Source organism: Pygocentrus nattereri, chromosome 21 (assembly GCF_015220715.1).
Source record: "Pygocentrus nattereri isolate fPygNat1 chromosome 21, fPygNat1.pri, whole genome shotgun sequence".
Classification (NCBI taxonomy): domain Eukaryota; kingdom Metazoa; phylum Chordata; class Actinopteri; order Characiformes; family Serrasalmidae; genus Pygocentrus; species Pygocentrus nattereri.
The window spans coordinates 29,081,643-29,101,823 of record NC_051231.1 but is presented as its reverse complement, the minus strand read 5'-3'; positions in this window follow the sequence as shown (position 1 = coordinate 29,101,823).

Sequence of the window (20,181 nt, the reverse complement as noted above, 5' to 3'; positions counted from 1 at the left end):
TGATTAAACGATTTTACATGTTAGAATAAAGAAAAAAGCAAATAGTTAAATTAATAATAATGAAGATCCACAGAGAAAAAAGATTCACCTATGAAATGATATCACATCCGTATCACTAATAGATACAATGCTTTGACCAGCATGCCACTTTTCTCAAAAGAGAAAATATTATGAGTACTTTGATGATAAAAAAAAAAAAGATTCAACTCTAATGTGTGATTCCACTAAGGGTCGGAACAATTTTAAAACATCCACCTCCTGCCCTTTAGACACCAACCTGAAGGACTTCCAGACTGCTAACGTTACCTGTCCCACTCAGAATTTAGCCATGGTACATTTAGAATGCCGAGCTTTAGAGTATCTACAGCCAAAAACAAACATATTCTGGGTGAACAGAAGACACAGGTCTCTGAGCGCTCTGTCCAGGAGCTTGAACAGAAACCCCAGCTCTCTGAGCGCACTGTCCAGGAGCTTGAACAGAAACCCCAGCTCTCTGAGTGCTCTGTCCAGGAGCTTGAACAGAAACCCCAGCTCTCTGAGCGCTCTGTCCAGGAGCTTGAACAGAAACCCCAGCTCTCTGAGTGCTCTGTCCAGGAGCTTGAACAGAAACCCCAGCTCTCTGAGCACTCTGTCAAGGAGCTTGAACAGAAACCCCAGCTCTCTGAGCGCTCTGTCCAGGAGCTTGTACAGAAACCCCAGCTCTCTGAGCGCTCTGTCCAGGAGCTCGAACAGAAACCCCAGCTCTCTGAGTGCTCTGTCCAGGAGCTCGAACAGAAACCCCAGCTCTCTGAGTGCTCTGTCCAGGAGCTCGAACAGAAACCCCAGCCCTCTGAACGCTCTATCCAGGACCTCGAACTGAAACTCCGACCATCTCAGTGCTCTGTCCAGGACCTTAAACTGAAACTCCAACCCCAGCTCTCTGAGTGCTCTGTCCAGAAGCTTGAATAGAAACCCCAGCTCTCTGAGCGCTCTGTCCAGGAGCTTGAAAAAAAAAATAGCTCTCTGAGTGCTCTGTCCAGAAGCTTGAACAGAAACCCCAGCTCTCTGAGCACTCTGTCCAAGAGCTGGAACAGAAACCCCAGCCCTTTGAGCACTCTGTCCAGGAGCTCAAACAGAAACCACAACCCACAAGCAATCTGTCCAATATCTGAAATCTGAAATAGAGAACATAGCCCTGAGAGCGCTCTGTTCAGGAGCTGAAATAGAGCACTCATCCCTGTGAGCACTCTATCCAGGAGCTCAAATAGAGGACCCAGCCCACCAAGTGCTCTGTCCAGGAGCTAGAATAGAGGACCCAGCCCACCAAGTGCTCTGTCCAGGAGCTGAAATAGAGGACCCAGCCCACCGAGCACTCTGTTCAGGAGCTCAAATAGAGGACCCAACCCACCAAGTGTTCTGTCCAGGAGCTCCAATAGAGGACCCAGCCCACCGAGCACTCTGTTCAGGAGCTCAAATAGAGGACCCAGCCCTCTGAGTGATCTGTCCAGGAGCTCAAACAGAGAACCCATCCCTCTGAGTACTCTGTTGAGGAGCTCAAATAGAGGACCCAGCCCTCTGAGCACTCTGTCCAGGAGCTCAAATAGAGGACCCAGCTCTCCAAGCACTCTGTCCAGGATCTAAAATAGAGGACCCAGCCTTCTGACAGACAGAAATTTCAAAACAAAACCGTTCATAGGTACAGCACAAGTGACTGATCCTCCACTGGAGGTCTCCTGAACATTTAGACAAAGGGTTTTTGTTCAGGAGCTTCAATGAAGGCTGTACACCCTCAGGGAGAGAGAATAAGAGACAGAGGGAGGGAGAGGGAGAAAGAAAGAGAGAGCACAGGTACAAGAAAGAAAATGAGAAAGTGGAAGAGACAAAGACAGAGACATGGGATTGAGGATGGAGAGCGAGAGATAGAGAAAGAAGGAAGAAGAAAGGCTATAGCACACGACAAGGGAGGGAGAGAGGGAGAAAGTGAGAGAGAGAAAGTAAGGGGAGGTGAGGGAATGAGAAAGGGGGAGATGAAGAGGTGCCAAAAGTATTCACTCACCCATCCAAATCATTGAATTCAGGTGTTCCAATCACTTCCATGGCCACAGGTGTATAAAGCCGAGCCCCTAGGCCTGCAGACTGCTTCTACAGACATTAGTGAAAGAATGGGTCGCTCTCAGGAGCTCAGTGAATTCCAGCATGGTACCGTGATAGGATGCACACATGTGCCACCTGTGCGACAATTTCATGCTCCCAACTTTGTGGGAACAGTTTGGGGATGGCCCCTTTCCGTTCCAGCATGACAGTGCACAAAGCAAGGTCCATAAAGACATGGATGAGCAAGTTTGGTGTGGAAGATCTTGACTGGCCTGCACCCGACAGAACATGGTCAGGATGAAATAGAGCAAAGACTGCGAGCCAGGACTTCTCATCCAACATCAATGTGTGACCTCACAAATGCGCTTCTGGAAGACTGCTCAAAAATTCCCGTAAACACACTCCCAACCAATCCTTGTGGAAAGCCTTCCCAGAACAGCTAAAGCTGTTATAGCTGCAAAGGGTGGGCCGACATCATATAAAACCCTATAGATTAAGAATGGGTTGTCACTCAAGTTCATATGCGAATACTCTTGGCAATATTGTGTATATAGAAAGAGAGATAGAATGAATGTGAAAGGAGAGAGAGAAGAAGAAAAAGAGGAAGAGGAAAGGATAGTGGTAAAAAGAAAGATGGAGAAGGGAATAGGAGAGATGGGATGACATCTGAGTGGATGAGTAAAGATTGAAAGAGAGAGAGAGAAATGGAAGTCATGGAAGTGGGAAGTGAAGAGAGAGGGAAGGGGAATAAGAGAGGGAATGGGAAAGTGAAGAGTAAAGGGTGAGAGAGATAGAGAAAGAGATAAAAAAAAAATCCCAGAGTTTAGCCTCTAGACTCCTGATCTGACCAGGTTCATTAAAACCCGTCTGATCTGATTTCAGGCGCCGCTGTTTTTCAGCAGGAAATTTAAATTCTCCATCGACGGCGAGAGTAAAGCCTCGTTCAGGAAGGATTTGCGTATTCATAGGATGCCGAGGCATTTCAGACCAACTCATTTTAATTGAGTATTTATTGTAAGATTTGGTTTAGAGTTTCTACTTATAAATCAGACGCACGGTTTGTAGTGTTATGAATAATACATCAGCAGCATTCATAATTGAGTATAAATATGAACAGTAGCCCCGATGAAATTTTAATTCTATACTTCATTCTCAGTCTTTCCATACTCTGATCCAAACAGAAGCTTGATGCTACCTTTTAAAGCTAAATTAACCACTAATTATCAGATACTTACATCCACCCAACATTGTGAATGCATTTTGTGAAATAAATGAGTCTTCATTAAAATAACACTGCAATTTAAAATACCTTTAAGCTTTTGACAGTCTCATTATCAGCGTTATGGGTTCCATAAGCCTCTTACTGAAACAGATACAATATCCCCTACACTCAAAACTGCAGTTTAGATTCCATAGACAGATCAAAATTCACCTTCCTGAGCTACTTCAGACCAGCTTCTAATTCAGCAAACGTTGAATTCACACCTCTAATTCAAATAAACAGAAAAAAACTTAAAAGGTCTAATTCAACCAACTTCAATCTAAAAAACATCCAAACTTCAAATGCAAAAAACTTTATATTCAGAAAAAAACTCCTAACTACTTCAACAAAGCTTTCAATTCAAGCAAACGCCTTATTCAAATAAATGTCTAATTCTGCAAAGCATCTAATTCAATCAGACATCTAATTTGTCTAAAAAGATAAATTCGAGCCAATTCCTAATTCAGCAAGGCTTGAACTGAACTGAAACAAACTTCTTATTTATACAGTTTGTAATTCAAACTAGTTTCTATTTCAACTCTATTTCATCTTTGCATCTAATGCAAACAAACTCTTAATTTAAACAAACATGCTAATTCAACAAACTTCTAATTCAAACATCTAATTCAAATAAACTTCTAGTTCGAACAAATATTTAATTCAACAAAGTTTCAAATTCAAAATAAACATCTAATTCAGCAAAATGTCTAATTCTAACAAACATCTAATTCAACAGAATTTCAAATTTAAACATTTACTTTAACAAAGTTTCAAATTCCAACAAACATCTAATTCAACAAAGTTCAAATTTACACAAAAATCAAATTTAACAAAGCTTCCAATTTAAACAAATGTGTAATTCAACAAAGTTTCAAATTCAAACATCTAGTTTAACAAAGTTTCCAATTTAAACAAATATTTAATTCAGCAAAGTTTCAAATTCCAACAATGTCTAACTGATTGAACAAAGTTTCTAACTCAAAAGTCTAATTCAAGCAACTTTCAGATTCAAACAAAACATTAATTTCAACAAAGTTTCCAATTTAAACTAACATCTACTTTAAGTGCTGCATTCAAACAAAGATCCAACTCAACATGGATTCTTTTTTCAAACATGTAATTCAACAAATCTATTTTAACACAACTTCTAATTCAAATAAACTAATTCATATTGCCTTCTTATTCAGTAGTTCTTAGAATGCAGACAAATTTATTTTTCAGCAAAGTTTTTAATCATAAAAAAACTTAATTCAGACTTCTGACTTCTAATTCACACTAATTCACACAAGCTCCTATTCAATAAAGTTTTTAATTAAAATGAATATCAAATTCAACAAGGTTTCCAATTCAAACACACTTCTCAAATGACTAAACTTGAACATCAGACCAGCTTTTTAATTCAACAAAGTTTGTTTCTTGAGCAACTTCATATCAGTTTCCAGTTTACTTGTCTTCAGCGAAGCTGTCACTATAGGCCAGTTAGTTTACTCCATCAGACTAGTTTGCAGTCCTCAGACAGGCCTTGAGGCAAAGGTCACAGTGTGGGCATCCTAGAACATCAGCAGAGGCCTAACCCTTGACCTTTTGACCTCTTGAATGATAGCCAAGCTTGGCATCCACTAGGCCATGGATAATCCATTCTCAGCTAACAAAAAGTGAGAGCTGGAGCTTTTTTCTGTGAATTTGCAACATGGCGAGACAAAACGCATGAAGGAACACTTAGAGGACAGCGGAGGATTATGCTCAGCGCTCTCCCTGCAGATGAGTCAGAGGTTCCGCTCTTGGCACCAAGACGTCTGAACGGTTTTAAAGAAAAGCCTCCTCGCGGCAATTACGGCCCTGACCAAACCTGGAGTGCTCGTCCAATCAATGTCTCTCTGCTCTAATTGTTCCACAGGCTCTTCCAGCAGGCTCCTGTACGTGCAAATCTATTGCCTTTGACACCATCCAGTCACAAATATCTCCCCAATGTATTCCCCCTCCCCAACCCCCAGGCCAGGATACGAGGGATCTTTTTGCCTGCACTTTCTTCGCCAATTTCTCCTACAAATAGATCCATGGCTCCAGGACATAGCCACACATTGAAGCATTAATAAACCAAGGCCAAAAAAACCTATTGGTCTTTTTATTCCATTTGGTTCTTCGGTTTATAATTCATGAGAAACTATCGAGGAAGCACCTTTCTGGCCAAATCAGATTTGTAATCTGAGGATATATATTTCAGGAGTTTTGAAGCAATAGGTTCCATGTGATCAGCTATCCATCTTAGAAAATACTTTTGTTGTTTTGAAGGATTTTTTTTCTAATCTAAGTTTTAAAGTGCTCCATTAAAGTTTTATATGGTGCTGTACTCTCTGAAGGATAGCTTTGAAGTAAGCTAGCACATCCTCCACCTGTCTCCTATGTGTTTTTTATTGTATTCCAAAGCTTCACTTTAATGGAGGCTCTTGTATTATATTGCTCTCCTTCTGTAGACTGTTAAAGGGGTATTGCAGCCTAAAACTAGCATTTAATATGTTATTTGTTACATGTTTTCTTCTATCAGCATAGCACCCAGAATGCATTCCACAAATGCAACAATCCCTCCGCGAGAATACAGAACTGATGTATGTTAGCTACGCTGTATGGTCAAAAGTATGAGAGCACCGCTTCTAGTTACTGAATTATATGTTTCATACACACCAATTGCCAGCAGATGTATAAATCAAGCACATAGCTGTTCACTCTCTATAGACTAAAGCAGAATGGGTCGTACTGAAGAGCTAAGTGTCTTTAAATGCGGCACTGTCATAGGATGCCACATTTACCACAAGTCAGACAGTGTGTCCCAATTCAGAGGCTGGATTCTTCAAAGGATGCGGTCTACGAAGGTATGTCCTTTGGAGGCTGCTTAGACCTGCAACACCACTCCTATAAAGTTCTTTCAAAGTTCTTTAAAGATTTTCTTTGTATTAACAAATCACCTCAGTTTAAACCCAATACTTATAATTTAAAGTGTACTCTTCAGCCGTGGTTCGCTTGTTGATGTTCTCGAATCCTCGCCAGCACACAATGAACCTCGGGATATGTTGGCTGGAGAAGGAAGCACCTGTTGGATCCTTCTTTGCCATGGAAAAGAAGGACACATTTCTCAGCTGCATATGAAGGAGACTTCAAAATGAGACAGCCTAGTCACTCCATTGTGAGGCACCCAGCCTCCAAATGCAGCCTCCGAAGTATGGAACCCCTGAATTGGGACACACTAAGTTTGTGAAATTTCCACCCTGCAAGACCTGATCTGGTCAGCTGTATTATTTTGAAATCAAATTGCCTAGGAGCAATGACAGCTCAGAAGCAGAAGATCATGTAAAGTCATAGAATGAGCTATTGAAGTTTGTAGCATCTAAAAATCATCTAGTTCCAAACTGCCTAGTTCCAACTGTACATCACTGTGCATTATGCAATGGGTTTCCATGCCCAAGCAACATAATGTGCAGTGCCAAGTGTCAGTTGGACTGGTGTAAATTGCAGTGCCATTGGACTCTAGAGTAGTGGAAATGTCAGTTGGACTGATAAATCATGCTTCATTATCTGGCAGTCTGATGGACAAATCTGGATTTGGCTGATGGCAGTAGAATGCTACCTTCCAGATTACGTAACGCCAATAGTAAAGTTTGGTGGAGGAGGGATAATGGTCTGGTGCTGTTTTTCAGGGTCTGGGCTCAGCCCATTATTTCCAGTGAAAGGTAGGGCTAATGCTACAGCCTACAAGGCCAATTGCTTCCAACATCATGTAAAAGGTTTGGGGTAGACACTTTCCTGTTCCAGCATTACTGTGCCCCTGTGTAAACAACGATCTCCATAAAGGCATGGCTTATGAGTTTGGTGTGGAGGAACTCCAGTTCCCTGCAAAAAACCCTGACCTCAATCCCACTGAGCACCTTTGGGATGAACTGGAGTGTTCATCTGAGACAGGCCTTCTTGTCCAACATCAGTGCCTGACCCCACAAAGGCTCTTTTGAAAGTGCTCAAATTCCAACATACACTCTGCATAATTTCTCTGAAAACTACAAAGAGTGGAGGCTGTTGGCCACAAAAGGGATCCAACTCCGTGTTAATGTCCATAGTTTTGGAATGGGATGACCAACAAATTGTCACAATATCGATGTGATTTTCAAGTGTCCTCATACTTTTGGAGATCCAATGTCTCTGTCTTTTTATTTTTTCTCCACCAAGGAGCAGTCGTAGTTTATCAAATGTTTCTTCCAATTTCAAGACACGTAATCAATAGGGGGTTTTCCTGGTTTCCACTGTAAGAGGCAAGTAAGCATGTTCACAACTGATGTAGTGATTGTAGCCTTTTACATGTCGTCCAGCGTCCCTTTAAAGCAAAGCAGATATCATCAACACTGTATACACAACAAAATTTGATCAACTACCTATGGATTAATGCTATTATCCACATGTCCCACAAGTTCTCTCTATCTGTCTTCTTCTTTTTCTTCATCTCTGCATGAGACTAAAATTTATATCTTCACAAAAACCTTGTGAACCTGAGCTGCAAATTTAAATTTCCCATTTTCATCACTTCAATGAAACAGTCTAAACCGAAACGGCGACAGCCTCATAAAACATCCCCTGCAATAAAACATGTGGCCATTTAACTGCAAGGGTCCATATGTGGGTGCTTGCTTCAATTCTTCACTCTCATAACTAGATCACTTACAAGTTTCATAGTAGTTACTGAATAATAAGTCTTAAGGATTAATAGCCCAATAATAAACCTGCAGTTTAAGGGGTTAAGCTGGACAGAGGGAGGGTAAAGTCAGTGGCTCCTGTCTTTTTCTGCATGAGCCCTGGCACCCGGGCAGTTAATTAAAAGCCCGCACTCTGTTGAAGTGCCTCTCTGTCGTGCAATAAAGCACATTTATAGCACCTCACTGCCTTACCTCTTTTCTTCGCTGTGACAAAGTGCACTTCGCCCAGGCCGGGTGTAACTCTTCAGTCTCGACAGCTCTGAGGGGAGCAGTAGGCTTGGGATGGGAGGGGTGGTGAGAGGGAGAAGAAAGAGAAGTACGACTTGGCTCCTTAAAGTGATCTTCACATAGTGGTGTAGTCTACTCTGAAGTTGTGGGTGTTAGCTTTAATCTGGCCTGAAATTTTGCCGCAAAGCTGAAAATTGGCAAGAACATTCTGCAAAAAGCCAACTCAACTTGATCTGAAGCACAAAATTCTGTCCAAACATGACCCAAACCAAACTCCCTGCACCAAGCTTGGTGCAGATTCTGAACTTGACTTCAGGCCAACAGAATTTTGACCAAATGTGACCTGAATCCAATTCTCAGCATGAAGTTTAGAATTTGAGCCAGACTTCAGGCCAACAAAATTTTGTTTTAATTTGACCTGAACCCAAAACCATGCACCAATTTTAAGATTCTGAACCTGAATTCAGGCTGATAAAATTCTTTCCAAACCTCTGTCTTCTTCATTCTGGATCCCACACCCAACCACCATGAACTGGAGACCACATAAAACTTGCAACGTGGTTCTTTAGAGTCATCTTTAGACACTGATGTAGTCTAATCTGAACCTAACTTTAAGATGAAAAAATCCTGTTTAAACTTGACCTGAACTGGAGACCACATAAAACTTGTGATTTGGCTTCTAAGAGTCAACCTTAGACACTGATATAATCTAATTTGAACCTGACTTCAGGCTGACAAAATAATTATCCCAAATAATTATCAAAAAGTCAGGCCTGAAATTTAGGCCTGATTAAAATCTAAGATAAAAACAACCTGAGAACATTTCATACAAAGTCATCTCACCCCAATCCCCGGCTTGAAGTTTAGGATGTGAACCTGACTTTAGGCCAACAAAATTCCGGCAAAGCCTGATTCAAATCCAATGATCATTAACTGGAGTCCACATAAAACTTCATATTCAGAATGATAAGTGAAACGAAGCTAACTTTCATTCTGGACAAGATGCAACAGTGCTTCTTGTGTCATGCAGGAAGTATGAGCTAATGAGTAGTTACTATAAATGCAAGCATCAACCATCACACTGCCCTCAGGTAGCAAGATAAGACTGGCCAGCACATAGCTCCTCAACTAGCTACTCAAGTAGTGACATAAGTACTCATTAACATCACATTCTTAGCATCATTTCAATTGAAATATAAAAAAACCTGAATGTTTTTCTGGTTAGTATGACTAAGTGCATTTCCTTAAATGTACATTAGTACACATTTTAGGGGAAATTTAGCTATGAGCTACAAAGTGTTTATAAAACTGCATATCTCACTCAAAGCCTTTCTTACTATTACATAAGATTGAGAATAGAAGTTCTTCTGGGTTCTTCTGGGTTCTTCTTTGAAGTAATAGATGACATCTAGATTCTAAATGTTTCCTTTTCTGCAAGGTAACCATCCTGGGAACCACAAAATTCAAGACCTCAGGGTTCGTTTTTCTGTTTGTCCCCCAGCTTGGCAATGGCTGAAGTAGAGTTTTATGCCTATGACTGTTCAGAGCAGCAACTACATGAACCTCTTAGGTGTATATACACAGATCCTAGTATGTTTCTAGTGAGTATATGTTGTATACCAGCGTATCACACAGATAACACCTCTGTCTTCTTCATCCTGGATCCTGGGTCTTGCTTCTGGATGAGGGGAGGAAACAAGTGCTGGCCAGACGGGATCATATGGCCTGGGTCTGGCCTTGCTGGTATCTGATATAATGGCCTCTAGAGGAAGCAAGCAGGCGCCCCTAGTTCGATGCCAGGCTGCTTAGACAGTCGGGATGGAGACAGTAGCTGATTGCCCTGTCTCTTGGATAAGGCATTTTGTCACTCTCACTTCCTACTTTTATCTACAGAGCTTCTCAACACCTTCTGTGTCTGTAGCTCATGCTCTTCACTTCAGCTTCAGGAAATTAGAAAACACTTTGTAGAATTTACATTTAAAGAAATAGTTTTGCCAAAATTGGCAGAATCCCTAGTCTTTAACAACACTTAAATCCAAACATTAGCCACGTTTACTTGCAACCTATTAATCCGTTAATAATCTGACTAATAGCTCAATCAGAATAGAATACGTCCATGTAAACACCTCGTTCGAAATAGTCTAGTCCTATTGAGGCCATTCAGAATACAATTACTATCTGATTGAACGAGGTGGGAAAACCTCTAAATAACCCGTTAAATGCCATGTAAACGCCTGAATCCGATTACATTCCAATAGGAACACGTAAATACATTCTGCACACGTGTGTCGTGTCTTTGTCACGACTGGCCCCTACCAGTCCAGCACATGTGCGTTTTGTTTTGGTTTAGCCCCCTTGTTTCATGACTCCGCCCCTGATTGTCTCCACCTTTTTTCCACCTGTGCCTTGTTTTCCCTGTGTATTTAAGCCCTGTGTTCGCCCCTTGTGTTGACTGGTCTTTGTTTGATGTATGTTTGTCTGAATCGTTATCTGCTGTGTTGGTGATTCTGGTTTATGTTATGTCTGCCCCCCCGATCTGTCCGTATTGGCTCTATGACCCTGGACCGTTATGACCCTGATTTTGGATTTGCCCTCAATAAAAGTCGCTTACCTCCGCACATGTGTCCGCTACCTCGCACCTCATTACAGTCATAGTGAAAGTTTATAACGTTCAACATGGTGGGAGCAGAAACAGGTCTGCAGAGGACCTGATCTTTAAAAGACGGCGGTGGGACTGGCACCCAGCTTATGTGTCACGATGTCTTCTTCCAGCTGTTTCCTTTATAAGGACATGAGAAGTATGTTTTTCTGAGCCTGACATCAGTTTAAAACAATTAAAAACAAGTGCACCAACTGGAAACTGATCTCATGCTGACTGGACCTCACATGATGTTCGCTGTCGTGGTAACGTTTGCTCTAAGCACTACCCCATGCATGCGCATCATTTTGCATCGTTACTTGTAGTGAGCATGTAAACAAAGATTTTCCATCAAATTGTTGAATAGAATGAGAATATAAACACCTCAGTCTGAATCTGTAATCAGTGTTCAACCAGACTGGCAAATGTCTTTGCATGTAAACACAGACACTGTCAATCAATCAGCAAAGACTTGTGCTTTATTAGTTTAGCACTCAAGCTAGGAGGATAATGTAGTTAACACAAATGGAAACTTATAGTTCTACCAGAAAGACTCCAGAGACGAATGTCAAGGGAGAAAAAATATTTTAATCTCAACAATATTTAACAATTTGATAGATAACAAGTTGGCTCAGACCAAATTGTTGGCCCAGGTCTTCGAACATTTAGACCTTCGCAGATCCTGCTGTGTAGGGACGGCAGGGGCGGAGCCCACCCCCTGGGCTACCAGGCGGGACCAACTGGTGGATGTTGGGGAGGAAGGAAGGATTGTGATTGGTCGGAGTAACAAGTGATGTAGCATCAGAGTCTCCCTGGCAGAACTTCATTTACCATTAGCCCTGGGCAAACTGCATCCCTAAATCATCGTAGCCTTGCCTCAAAATGTGTCGAGTAACCTCAAAAACTTGCGATGTGATTTCTGATGCTGTTATCCATAAAAAGTGGACAAAAGGACACAACATAGGTAAAACAGTAGTAGCAGCCACTTTGAAGCATGAATTGTAGCCATATATTTGTATATTTTCTATATATTATTATTTTTCAAATTTCATACACAAACCTGTCTTAGCTAATAGACTACATAGCCTTACGATACTGAGAACAAGATGCATAAAGAGGTCCATATGGACAGAAAAGAATGATGTTGGTAAGCTCACTGTAGTATGATCAACTTTAACACCAGGTCTTGTGCTCCCCTTCTCTGATCCACTGTCTGTCTTTAAGCTACCTGAACAGCCCCCTCTGCCCTCTCCATCACAAGCACCAGATTAATACATGTTCTACATTCCATGCTGATTTCTGCCAATAAAAGCCCATTTGAAGCCATTGTTGCTGGTGTAGAGAGAGACACTCCAGAAATCCCTGGAGGTCACCTCGGACCACGGGCTTCCTCCAATCCTATTGGCCTCGTCCCCAGCACCCCAGCCGGCCCGTTTATTTGCATTTCAGTGAGGCACAGGTGTTTCTTTTAGATTACCATGCGCGTTGGTCCACACGGGGAAACAGGCATAATCATGTTAGCCGAATAGAGACACCTCTCTCTCTCTCTCTCTCTCTCTCTCTCCCCTTCACTTTCCTCCTTATGAAATTACAGCTGCTGAAAATCCTCAGCTGCACTTATCCTGAGCTGCCTTGACAGGAAGCTGTCTCTGGCCCTAATTGATCTGGCTGGGGATTGGAGTGGGGAGGGGGGGGGTGATGGGAGAATGGAAGGGAATTTCTAGCACCCTCGCCCAGTTTACACCCTAAACACGCCTTGCTCGTCCAATGCCAGGCTCACCAGGAGCACATTTGGCTGGGCGTGGTGAGCATCTGCCATTGACGCCACAGTCATTTAGCCATCCTTCACTGGCTGTCATTACTGTGGTGTGTGTGTGTGTGTGTGTGTGTGTGTGTGTGTGTGTGTGTGTGTGTGTGTGTGTGTGTGTGTGTGTGTCCCAAGCATAACACCACAGTGCCTGTCTGCCCATAATAATGCCATTCTGTTTATACCCACTTGTCTTATCTGCATGTAGTGAACTTTCTGAATTTCTGATTTCACAAACATTAACTTGTCATGTAGTGTAACTATTCAGCCCCTGCATTCACAAAAAAAGTAACTTATCATATAGTCTAACTCCTGAGCTACTGCATTCACAAAAAGTAACTTGTCATATGGTGTAGCTACTGAACTTGTCATATAGTGTAACCACTGAGCTACTGCATTCACAAACAGTATTTTGTCCTGTAGTGTAACTACTATGGTACTGCATTCATATAGTTTAACTACTCAGCTCCTACATTCATACATACATACTTAACTTGTCATATAGTGTAACTACTGAGCTACAGCATTCACAAAAATTAACTTGTCGCGTAGTGTAACTATTGAACTTGTCATATAGTGTAACCACTGAGCTATTGCATTCATAAACAGTAACTTGTCTTATAGTGCAACTTCTAAGCTACTAGAATTACAAAGGTAACTTGTCATATAGTGTAACTACTGGGCTATTGCATTCATATAGTGTAACTACTCATATAGTGTAACTGCTGAAATAATTCATTCAACAAAATAACTAATCATACAGTAGAACTATTGAACCACAACTTCTAAACTACTACAGTCATGCTGTGTAAGTACTCATACAGTAAAACTAATTATGTGGTTTAACTACTAAACGACCTCATTCAGATAATGAAACTACTGTGATTTAACTACTCAACTCTTACATTTATGTGAAGTAACTACCCAGATAGTATAATGTATTGACCTAGGTGGTTTTACTACTAAACTACCAAATTCACATAATGTAAATCCTCATAAATCATAATACCTGGTCATGTAGTGTAACTGCTGAACTATTTAATTCAAATAACTACTCATATAGTGTAACCAGTGATGTACTGCATTCATATAGTGTAAATACTCATAGTGTCTACTAAACTACTGAATTCATATAGTGTTACTGTCCTGTAGTGTAACTAACATGGTGTAACTTCTAGAATGCTGTAATAACTGACATACAAATGTATATTTAGAAAAATATCTTGACCTCTGGCAACTTTCTTCTATCTATATTAACGTCTATCCCATAAATATATGGTATACCTCATCATTACAGGTTTTAGAGTGTCCATTTGAAATAAGAGATGCTCTGCTGCTGCTGATATTGCTCTAGCTATTAGGCCCCTGTCTGAGAAAGGCAATCATTCTGAATAATGAGAATGGCTTAATTGTATCGTTGCATACTTAGCCAGACCTGAGGACAATTAAAGCTGACACAGCCATCTCTCTCACTTGCCATTCCCACTCCCAGCCACAGAGATGGAGTATTGATGATGGCCAGGAGCAAACAGTTCCAATTCAAAATGACATGATACAGTCATAAATAAGAAGCGTCTCATTATAAATTCCCAATAAAGCTAAACTACACTGTTAAATGAAGTAGGGGGATCATTCAAATGAGTCTTTTCCATCTAAGTGCTTTCCTTTACAAGTCCCGGCCTTGGGAGAACACCTGCTTCAACTCATCAGGTGATTAGCAAAAGCTCCATCAGATCCTGTTCAGTCACTTTAGCTTCAAGCCCCACACTACATCTGTTGCATTGCTTTGTTTTTACTGGAGAACCCATGTGTTTGTATGGGTGTCTTGGTACCTGAGGGATCTGTCCACCTATATCTCTCAGGCTTGAGTGTCGGTGCTAGCGACTAGGCTAATCCCTGTGCGGCAGGGCTTGAAGCGAAGGGCCATCATGCAGTCTGGCACATTCCGCTGCAAAAAACATTCCCTTCTTTTGTCTCACAATCCTCTAGAGGGTCTCCTCTGCTGTTTTACCCACACACACATACTGGGTAGAGTCAAACAAAGAACAAGCAGGTCCCTGGACCTGCCTGTGGAGAGGACAGTGTGCAACGTTTTTATGTACACCTGAGTCACGGTGCTCAGAGAGAGAGAAGCTAGGATAGATATATATATATATATATAGATAGATATATATATCGCTGCTGTCAGAACAAAACCGTGTATCATTTTTCAGTTTTTGACATAATCTGAAAATGCCTGTTGCCTTTTATATTGGGCGTAAATTTCATGACAGACGGACCAAAAGAAACGGCCCAAAATGATATAAAAAGATGTCTGGTTCCATTGACTCACATTAAAAATAAAGTATGTTTTTTCCTTCTCCTGTAGAGTTAATATTTCGGAGATAAAGGTTTTGATATATCACTGCTGTTGGAAACAAAACCTCGTATCTCCATTTTTATCATTTTTTAGTTTTTGACTTAATTTGAAAATGCCTGTTAGCCTTTATATTGTGTTTAAATTTCATAATGAATGGACCAAAAGAAAATGACTTGGAGAAAATTCTGGTTCCATTGACTTACTTTAAAAGTAAAGCATGTATTTTGCTTCTCCTGTAAAGTTGCCATTTTGGAGATACGAAGTTTTGTTCTGACAACGGCAATATATATATATATATATATATATGTGTGTGTGTGTATATACCCACTACTGTCTCCCCCACTATTATTACTCAGTAGCACTGGTTGGGGCATCATTTTTTGCTGCATATTTATGTATATCTACAACCCCAATTCCAATGAATTTGGGACGTTGTGTAAAACATAAATAAAAACAGAATACGATGATTTGCAAATCCTTTTCAACCTTCAATTGAATACACTACAAAGACAAGATATTTAATGTTCAAACGGATAAACTTTGTTGTTTTTTGCAAATATTCACTCATTTTGAATTTGATGCCTGCAACACATTCCAAAGAAGTTGGGACAGGGGCAACAAAAGACTGGAAAAGTTGAGGAATGCTCAAAAAACACCTGTTTGGAACGTTCCACAGGTGAACAGGTTAATTAGAAACAGGTGAGTGTCATGATTGGGTATAAAGGGAGCATCCACTTTGTGAACAACGGCGTGAGCAAATAGTCCAACAGTTTAAATATCTTGTCTTTGTAGTGTATTCAGTTGAATACAGGTTGAAAAGGATTTGCAAATCATTGTGTTCTGTTTTTATTTATGTTTTACACAACATCCCAACTTCATTGGAATTGGGGTTGTATATAGCACTGTTGCACTGTTGTCGGAACAAAACCTCATTTCTTTAAAGTGATAACTTTTCCAAGTCATTTTGTGCAATTTCTCGTGGACCACTTATCTTGAAATTTACATAGCTAGGATACATATATATATATATATATATATATATATATATATATATATATATATATATATATATATATATATATATATATATATATAATTTTCCAATTATGTCAAAAAAAACAACCAAAATGGAGATACAAGATTTTGTTCTGACACCAGTGAAACAAAACAGCCATTAAATACTTTATTCAAGTATTTAAAAATATAAAAAACATATTTAACATTTTCAAGATACTTTCAGTTTTTTGAAGAAATTTGCAGGGATATCTTCTCCAAAGTTCAGTCTTAGATGTTAGTTGTACTTTCTGCTTCTGATGACCCAAGTGATCCAAACGCGTTCAGTGAAGTTGAGGTCTGGACTCTGGGGTGGTCAGTCCATTTGTTCTGAGAGCTTCTTTGTTTGATGTGTCCGTCTCCTTTTCTCAGTGAGGTTCTTCTTGATCAGCTACACGTCCTTTCAGACCCACAGCACTGAGTGGTCTTCTCACAGTGGAAGGTTGGACAGAAACACCTGTGGATGTTTTCAGATCTGATTTTCTCCTGTCTCTCAAAGATGAAAGCTTTAAGCGCTGTTTATCTGATAGGGGCAGTTTTAGTGTTTACCGGGTCTTCCAGGTGGTTGTTAGGAGTCCCGTTTTCACTGTAGCTTTGATTTTTTTTAACTCCAGTTGTAAAAACTCCTGTTTTTGTTACCTTTTTTCCTTTTCCACTGTCCTTTCTTAAGTAGTATTATATACCGAATCCATTCAGAAATATCTTCTAAAAAAAGGAATAGCTTGTATGTAAATGCTGCTTTTACTGGAAATTAATTATATCACACTTCTTTGATGAGAATGGTCATGAAGCATCATGTGAACCACTACATTGATGTTCTTGTTTTAAAATTTAAATGGACATTTTTAAAACTGTAGTGCAGGGGTGCTCAGCCCTGGTCCTGGAGATCTATCGCCCTAGAGAGTTCAACACATCTGGCTCTACTGTTCTGATCCCCCCAAAAGCTGTTAATTATCTGTATCAAGTGTATTAGATTAGGGTTAGAGCTAAACTCTGCAGTCCAATTGATCTCCAGGACCAGGGTTGCACACCCTGCTATACTGCATCCAAAGAAATGGTATCATGACTCAAAATGACTACAAGCAAACATTCCATATCAAGGCAAAGTTAACTTTTATGTGGCCTTCATGTAGCACTAAATGCAGTGCATGCATACAGTTAAGTACTGTAGCACATTTACTGTAGTACAGTAGCTTCCTGCACTGCTCTAATTGCCCAGTCTTTTACAGTATAATCCTGTAAAATAACAAACCACCATTTTGCTGTAAAATAAATACTGTAATAGTACCGTATTCTTTAGAGCGTTGCGTCCTTGTTATTACATCCTAATCTCACAGAATTTTCATTTTAATTTTTGCTCCAACCTTATTTATGCAGACAGATTTCTCTGTCTTTTAAACCCTCCAGTGTGTGTAACTGGTCTGTTAGTAAGTAGCGCTCTGTACAGTTTGCTTGCATCATTAAATGAAATGTTAATTTCAGATACATTGTGAGCACATAGCGTGGGATTCCTCCGGGTTCTCCGGTTTCCTCCCACAGTCCAAAGACATGCAGTCAGGCCAATTGGACATGCTAAATTGCCCTTCGTTGTGAGTGACTGTCTGTGTCTGTCTGTCTGCCCTGCGATGGACTGGCGACCTGTCCAGGGTGTATCCTGCCTTCCGCCGGAAGACTGCTGGGATAGGCTCCAGCATCCCCCCGCGACCCTGATGGAGAAGCGGCTTAGTAAATGGATGGATGGATGGATGGAGTTTGTGTTTATTTGCTGAGAAAAGTGTTAAAAATTGGAATAAACAAAATGTATATAATATTATATAATATTATATATAAAATAGTGATTTTCTGGATGTCAGTGTGTTTGTTTAACCATCTCCAGGCCTCTCCTCAAGGAAGCCCCAGTATTATATGTAGTTAAAAAGCAGCTCCTGGTTTGACCAATCAGTGCTCAGTAAATTGAGCTCATGATGTAATTGATGATATTAACTCTGTGAAGGTGTCAAGGAAAAATGTGTACACAAGAAATTCTTGTTACTTTTTATTGTTTTTGTGTTTATTTGAATGATGAATAGGACTTCATTCTAATGTATATTGTGATAAACTCACTGCTGAGGGAAACTGTTTAAAAATATGCTTAGATGCCTAAAACTTTCGCACAGAACTGTATCAAAGCACATTTTGCACTGTTCCTGCTCCTATACATTTACTTAAAGTCTCCCTTTATTATGAAACTCTATTGGGCCGTTAAACAAGTCCACAAATAGCAGGTCGAAGGTTACAAGTCTCAGAGTGGCACTTGTTGGAAGGATAGGCCAATTATGGTAGAACAGTTATTGGACCATAAAGAGGCATTTCTGTCCAATAATTGCTGTTTGGTTAGTGCGACTATACGAGAAAGCGTTTTGAGGTATATACATCAGCTTTGAACTCAATCAGAGACCTTGTCTGTAAAAACTAAACAAAGCATTGATTTTGTCAAAAAAAAAAAAAAAAACACATGTCTGAACCTTTAAACCCTTCACCAGGAGTGAGACGTGCAGCTGGGGCTGCTGCTGGCTGTCCAGATTAAGTGACAGCAGTGCTGAAGAATTGTCACGACCTTATAAGCTTGTCTGCTCAGTCGTTCAAATGTCTCCCACTGCTTATTACGTAACTCAAGATAATATATTGCATATCCACTCACAAGGTCACAGTCATGACATGTTTACGTGCGATAAAGCATAAAAAAATCATGGCTAACAACAGATAAATGGTGAAATCTCAAACTGCACCATGAGCCCTCTGAGCTTTGAGTACGGCTCGGCTTGACCCGCCATCCTTCGAGGCACGTGGAAGACAAGCGTTGAGAATGTTCTCCGTACTGGCACCCAAGTGGTGGAACGAACTTCCACTGGCTGCCCATACAGCAGAGTCTCTTGCGGTCTTCAAACGCAGACTGAAAACCGTCTCCTTATAGAGCACTTAAATGAGCATTGAATTAAGTATTGATTGAAATATATTGTGCTGCACTTATAAATTATTTTTTATTGTATTGCACTGTATATTGTACTGTATTGTATTGTAGTGTATTGTAGTTTATTGTATTGTAGTTTATTGTATTTTGGTGTATTGTACTGTAGTGTATTGTAGTGTATTGTATTGTAGTGTAGTTTATTGTAGTGTATTGTAGTTTATTGTATTGTAGTTTATTGTATTGTAGTTTATTGTATTTTGGTGTATTGTACTGTAGTGTATTGTAGTGTATTGTATTGTAGTGTAGTTTATTGTAGTGTATTGTAGTTTATTTTATTGTAGTGTATTGTATTGTAGTGTAGTTTATTGTAGTGTATTGTATTGTGGTTTATTGTAGTGTATTGTAGTTTATTGTATTGTGGTTTTTTGTAGTGTATTGTAGTTTATTGTATTGTAGTGTATTGTACTGTAGTGTATTGTATTTTATTGTATTATAGTGTATTGTATTGTAATTTATTGTAGTGTATTGTAGTTTATTGTGTAGTGGTGTATTGTACTGTAGTATACTGTAGTGTATTGTAGTGTATTGTATTGTGGTGTATTGTACTGTAGTGTATTGTAGTGTATTGTATTGTGGTGTAATGTAGTGTAGTGTATTGTATTGTAGTTTATTGAAGTGTATTGTGGTGTATTGTATTGTAGTGTATTGTAGTGTATTGTATTGTGGTGTAATGTAGTGTAGTGTATTGTATTGTAGTTTATTGAAGTGTATTGTGGTGTATTGTATTGTAGTGTATTGTAGTGTATTGTATTGTGGTGTAATGTAGTGTAGTGTAGTGTACTGTAGTGTATTGTAGTGTATTGTATTGTGGTGTATTGTACTGTAGTGTATTGTAGTCTATTGTAGTCTATTGTATTGTGGTGTATTGTATTGTAGTGTATTGTAGTGCATTGTATTGTGGTGTAGTATAGTGTAGTGTATTGTAGTTTATTGTATTGTAGTGTATTGTGGTGTAGTATAGTGTAGTGTACTGTAGTGTATTGTAGTGTATTGTATTGTGGTGTATTGTACTGTAG